Source organism: Otolemur garnettii, unplaced genomic scaffold, assembly GCF_000181295.1.
Source record: "Otolemur garnettii isolate 467f Iridium unplaced genomic scaffold, OtoGar3 scaffold00069, whole genome shotgun sequence".
In the NCBI taxonomy this organism is placed as follows: Eukaryota; Metazoa; Chordata; class Mammalia; order Primates; family Galagidae; genus Otolemur; species Otolemur garnettii.
The window spans coordinates 132,433-138,125 of record NW_003852464.1 but is presented as its reverse complement, the minus strand read 5'-3'; positions in this window follow the sequence as shown (position 1 = coordinate 138,125).

The following is a 5,693-nucleotide window of genomic DNA, read 5'->3' as shown; positions in this document are numbered from 1 at the left end:
TGGAAGGACAACCTCTTAGGATAGCTCAGGAAGATACTGGAAACAACACTGGGCTTGGTTAGGTCCTTACAGGCGATGTCAGCCCCCAGCAAGGCCCAAGCCTTCGTGGAAAGATGAGTTTCAGAACCACTCCCTTATCTGAAATATGCACGGGTTACCAGTTTAACTTAGTGCATGAAGTGTTGCTGGAATGCGTGTGTGCGTCTTTGGAGTATGCACTGCGGGAAACCCCATATGTCTAAGAAATAATCAAACGACATGGACTTTTTATTCCCCTTAAGTGTAAATCTAATAATACGATCATTGTCAGTGAAACTCAAGTTACAGATTCAAAACAATAATAAGAGCTGGAACATTCACTGTTAGTTGAGGACTGGATTTTTTTTTTTTCTTGAGACAGACTCTCACTTGGTCACCCTCAGCAGAGTGCCGTGGCATCATAGCTCACAGCAACCTCCAACTCTTGGGTTTAAGCAATCCTCTTCCCTCAGCCTCCCAGGTAGCTGGGATTACAGGCACCTACCACAATGCCTGGCTATTTTTTATTGCAGTTATCATTGCTGTTTAGGTGGCCCAGGCTGGGTTCAAACCCACCACCCTCGGTGTATGTGCCTGGTGCTGTAACCACTGTGCTACGGGCGCCAAGCTGGGACTGGATGTCTTTAACTCTGCTAGCAGTTTACACATATTATCTTAACCCTCTTCCACTCATACGCTTCCTGGCAGCCTCCTGGTTCTTTCCTTCCCAAATGTTGCAGAAGCCATTTCTTGTGCAATTACTCAGTTCTAAAGCAACAAGGAAGTCACACTTTGTATTAATCATATCTTTTTATTCTGTATTTTTGGCACTTCGACATCTTAGGACCTTGCTAACCCTGGAGGGACTGCCACTTCTAGCACTAGCTGATGCTTAAGGACAGCAAATGTCTGGCTCTGGCCTGTGAGCCAAACTGCCTTTCACTTGCAAACCAGTCAATCCAGAGCCACACCCCAACCACTGCCTCCTTCAGGCTCCCACACTCACCCAGCTGCCACTGCCCACCTGCACTCATCACCTCAGATGCCGGCCACACACCTGGCTATTCTTAGAAATGGGGGTCTCACTCTGGGTCAGGCTAGTCTTGAACCCATGAGCTCAGGTGATCCACCTGCCTGGAGCTGTGTGCTCCATGGAGGACAAGCTGCCAAGTTTCTATTTTTTTCAAAGGCATTAAACTGAGGCAAGAGGATCACTTCAGCCTAAGGGTTTGAGGTTGCTGTGAGCTATGACACCACAATGCTCTACCAGGGGGACAAAGTGAGACCCTGTCTCAAAAAAAAAAGGAAAGAAATCAATAAATTGTGGTATATGTACACCTTGGAATATTATGCAGCCTTAAAGAAAGATGGAGACTTTACCTCTTACAAGTTTACATGGATAGAGTTGGAACATATTCTTCTTAGCAAAGTAGCTCAAGAATGGAAGAAAAAGTATCCAGTGTATTCAGTCTTACTATGAACCCAATTTATAGCTCTCTTATGAAAGCTATAACCCAATTATACCCCAAGAAGAAGGGGAAAGGGGAGGGGGGGAGGATGTGTGGAGGGAGGATAATTGTTGGGACAACACCTACAGTTCACCTTACAAGGGTACGTGTAAAACTTACTAGGTGTAGAATATAAATGTCTTAACACAATAACTAAGAAAATGCCGTGAAGGTTATGTTGACCAGTTTGATGAAAGCATTTCAAATTGTATGTAAAACCAGCACGTTGTACCCCATGATTGCATTAATGTATACAGCTATGATTTAATAAAAATAAATAAATAGATACATAAATAAATAATTAAAATTATTCCAGCCGGCAGATCCTAAGCCTGTGTAACCTGCCTCACCTGCCTCCCATGGAAACCACAAGGAAGTCTCTGGCCCATATTTCCCTTCACCTCCTCTGCCTCCTCCTGTTTCTGGGGACCTGTGAGTAACAAACTTTCTGCTTTGTGATGGTCACTTTTATGTCTCGCCATTCCTGATTCGGGATGCCCTTTAAACATTTCTAGAGACTCAGCCTAGAAGACCCCCACTCCCTAAAAGCCTTCAGCTAATTTCTGCCAGCACCTAATTCTTTGTCCACTTCAAATCCACTAGAGGGCTTCTGTCTCTGGCAGTTACCTCTGATGTGAGGGCAGCACCCTCAGACTGCACCGCTGGCAAAGACTCCTGCCGTCCACCTGGAGCACCCACTCCCTCAACCCGGGAGCCCTACTCCACGGACACCTGCTTTTGTGTCGTGATCTACAGTCCCAAAGGGCTTCCTTTCTCTGAAAGTGCCACCCCAATCACAGAACGCCGCTCTCTTTGGGCCCTTAAAAGATCTTTCCAGCCAACCTCGGAGAAAAGCTGTCACCTGAGATTCCTTGGGTCTGCCTGATCATTCCCTGGAGTGACCCGGGCTCCAGGTTGGGTTTCGGTTCCTGGAGAGCAGGAATCTAAGACTTCAGTGGAGCTGAACTGAGCAAGGGCGGGAGAAAATGTCTTTTCCACTCACATCTTCAAAGAGGCACTCTAGCTCTCTCAGGGGAATGTTCCAGGTCAGGGCTCATCAGACGTTTCTTTTTTTTTTCTTGAGACAGAGTCTCACTATGTCACCCTTAGTAGAGTGCTATGGCGGCGTCACAGCTCACAGCAACCTCAAACTCTTGGACTTAAGTGATTCTCTTGCCTCAGCCTCCCAAGTAGCTGGGACTACAGGCACCCACAACACCACCTGGCTACTTTTTTCTTTTGGTTGTAGTTATCATTATTGTTTGGTAGGCCCAGGTTGGATTTGAACCCGCCAGCTCCCGTGTTTGTGGCTGGCACCCTATCCGCTGAGCTATTGGCAACACACCCCATCAGACATTTCTACTTTTATGCTTCTCATGGGTTCTTTCTCAGGCTTGGTCCTTTTGATACAGGGTTTCCCACTCAGGGCAGGACAGGGATCCCCCATTCTCTACACGGCAGGTGAGCTCAGGTACAAACAGGCTGCCCCTTCCAGGCCACACCCTCTGAGTCTAGCAAGGTCATGAACAAAGTAGCCTGAAGCGTTTGGGGTAGTTCCACCTTGAGTAGAGAGCACACAGCCTAATCCCTTCCTTGGGACAAAAACTGCATAGATGTAATAACCTTGCCCCAGTGAAGGGACTGCATTCATTCATTTGCTAATACGCTCATTAAGTTTGTAAAGGTGTTTTTTACACCCACCAAGTCCTGGCCAAAATGTAATATATACCCCCAGACAAAGGGCCATGAGGAAGACTTCTGACTCGAGTCTTCTCCTTTGCCAGAAGCTCTGGTACTTTTTACTCCTAATGTATTCCTTTTTGTCTAATAAAATCCTATGTTACCACTGATCTGTGGTCCGTGGGTTCATTCTTCAAATTCCCGAAACCACAGACCTACTGAAGAAGAAATTCTGGTAATACTTTGAGGGAACTTCCCACGCTGTAGGTGAGGCCTAGGGCATGTTCTGGTCATTTTCAGGCAGTAAAAAGTTTAGAGTTCTATCTAAGCCACTGGCATCTTTCTTTTTCTTTGATTTCACCTCACCCTCCTCCCTGCCCCTGTTGAAATGAGCAGCGTTCCCCCAGCTGGGGCAGGGTGACCCAGGAATGGGAAGTGGTGGGTTGTTTGGCTCCTCTCTCTCCTCCCCCTTCCCCAGAAGCCTGGCTGTGTCTGTCCTCTGGAGGTGGAGGCACAGAGGTCGGGGAATGGGTGGGCCAGGCAGGGCTGGGGGGTGACGAAGAAGGCAGTCTGCCTAACTCCTGTGACTATCTGGCTGTGGGTTCCTGCTGTAAGATTGGCTCTTATATTAATTTGCTAAAGCTCCTGTAACAAATTATCTCAAACTGGGTGGCTTGTTCTCTCCCAGTTTCTAAAGATGGAGGTCCCAAATTAAGGTGTTGGTTGGGCGGTCCTCTCTCTGAAGACTGTCAGCGAGGGTCCTGTCTCTCCTGCTCCAGCTTTACACAGCCCCAAGTTCTGCTCGGCTGGTAGCGCCGTGACTCTGACTCTCTGTTCACACAGTGCTTTCCTCTCCGCGTGTTCTTAAAGGACCCCAGTCACACTGGCTTAAAGGTCCTCCCTCTTCCACTAAGAGCTCATCTTAACTAATGACAGCAGCCCCACCCCCTTTCACAAATAAGGTCATGTCCACGTTCATGGGTACTGGGGGTTGGGAATTCAACACTTTATGGGGGGGGGGCAATTAATCCATAACAGCCTCTTTCTCTCTCCTAGGAGGTACTTTTATTTTTTGAGACAGAGTCTCACTTTGTCATCCCCTGGTAGAGAGCCGTGATGTCACAGCTCACAGCAACTTCAGACTCCTCAGCTCCAGCGATTCTCTTGCCTCAGCCTCCCAAGTAGCTGGGATTACAGGTACCTGCCACAACGCCCAGCTATGGTTAGCAACAGATGGTTTTGAACTGTAAGCTCAGGTGATCCACCTGCCTCAGGCCGTGTGCTCCATGAAAGACAAGCTTCTAAATTTTTATTTTTTTCAAAGGCATTAAACTGTTGGCTCCCAGGACCCTGAACTCAGATAGGTGGAAATCGTACATGTGACATGAACCAACCAATACCTCCTGTCTTTGATTTCACCCCCCAAAAGAGTAACTCTGATTTCACCTGTAATACCTGTCCCTGTGAATGTACAAACCAAAGCATGGCCCAGCCACCTCGGGTGCCCTTCCTCAGGAACTCTTGGTCGCCCTGGTCACTCGTACTGGTTCAGAATAAACCTTATTTTACAGTTTGTTTTACTTGTGTCAACAGGAGCTAAACCCTCAGCTGCAATTCAGGCTTTACCTTACAGATGCAAACAGTGTAACCTAATCGTATGCACCCTCCCATTAACCCGACATTTAAACATAAATAAATAAAACCACAAGGAGATATTATTGCTCGCACCCACCAGAATGGCTAAAACTGAAAAGACTTGTGATACCGAGTGTTAAAGACCCCAGTACACAGGGGCTCTCAAATGGGAGAAGGAAACTGGTCAAATAACTTTGGAAGAGTTTCGGCTGTCCCTGTAAAGTTAAACATTCACCTGTCCTATGACTCAGTAATACAGCCCTTGGTGTAGGCATTAATAATTACTCAAAAGAAGGAAAAAAAGAGCGCTAAGCCCCAATTGCGGATGCAGTTTCCTGCTGCTTCCGGGCAGGAGGCCGAGCCTGGCTCAGGGTCAGTAAAGTAGGTTGGAAGACGTCCCTCCCTCCAAATTCAAGGCCATCAAAACGTGTGTCTGACCTTCTTGGGAACAGGATCTTTGAAGGATCTTCCTAGATTAAGATGGGCCCTAAATCCAGTGGCAAGTGTCCTTACCAGAGAAGAGAAGGGGAAGGGACATAGAGAAGGCCCCTCGGTGAAGACAGAGGCAGTATAGGACTGGACTCGCCCCTCACCCTTGACCAGGGACGCCAACCTAGCCTGACTCATTTAGCTGCATAGCGCTAAATGAACACCTGTAGTTTCCTAACTGCCGGAATTCAGCTCATCCCGATGTAAGGTGAGGGCTACACAGTCTGTACTGGGAGTGATGTTTATCCCACTGAAGTGAGACTCCGATGCTGTTAAGAAACCAGCCCTATGGCTCGGCACCTATAGCTCAACCGGCTAAGGCGCCAGCCACGTACACCTAAGGTGGCGGGTTCGAATCCCCAG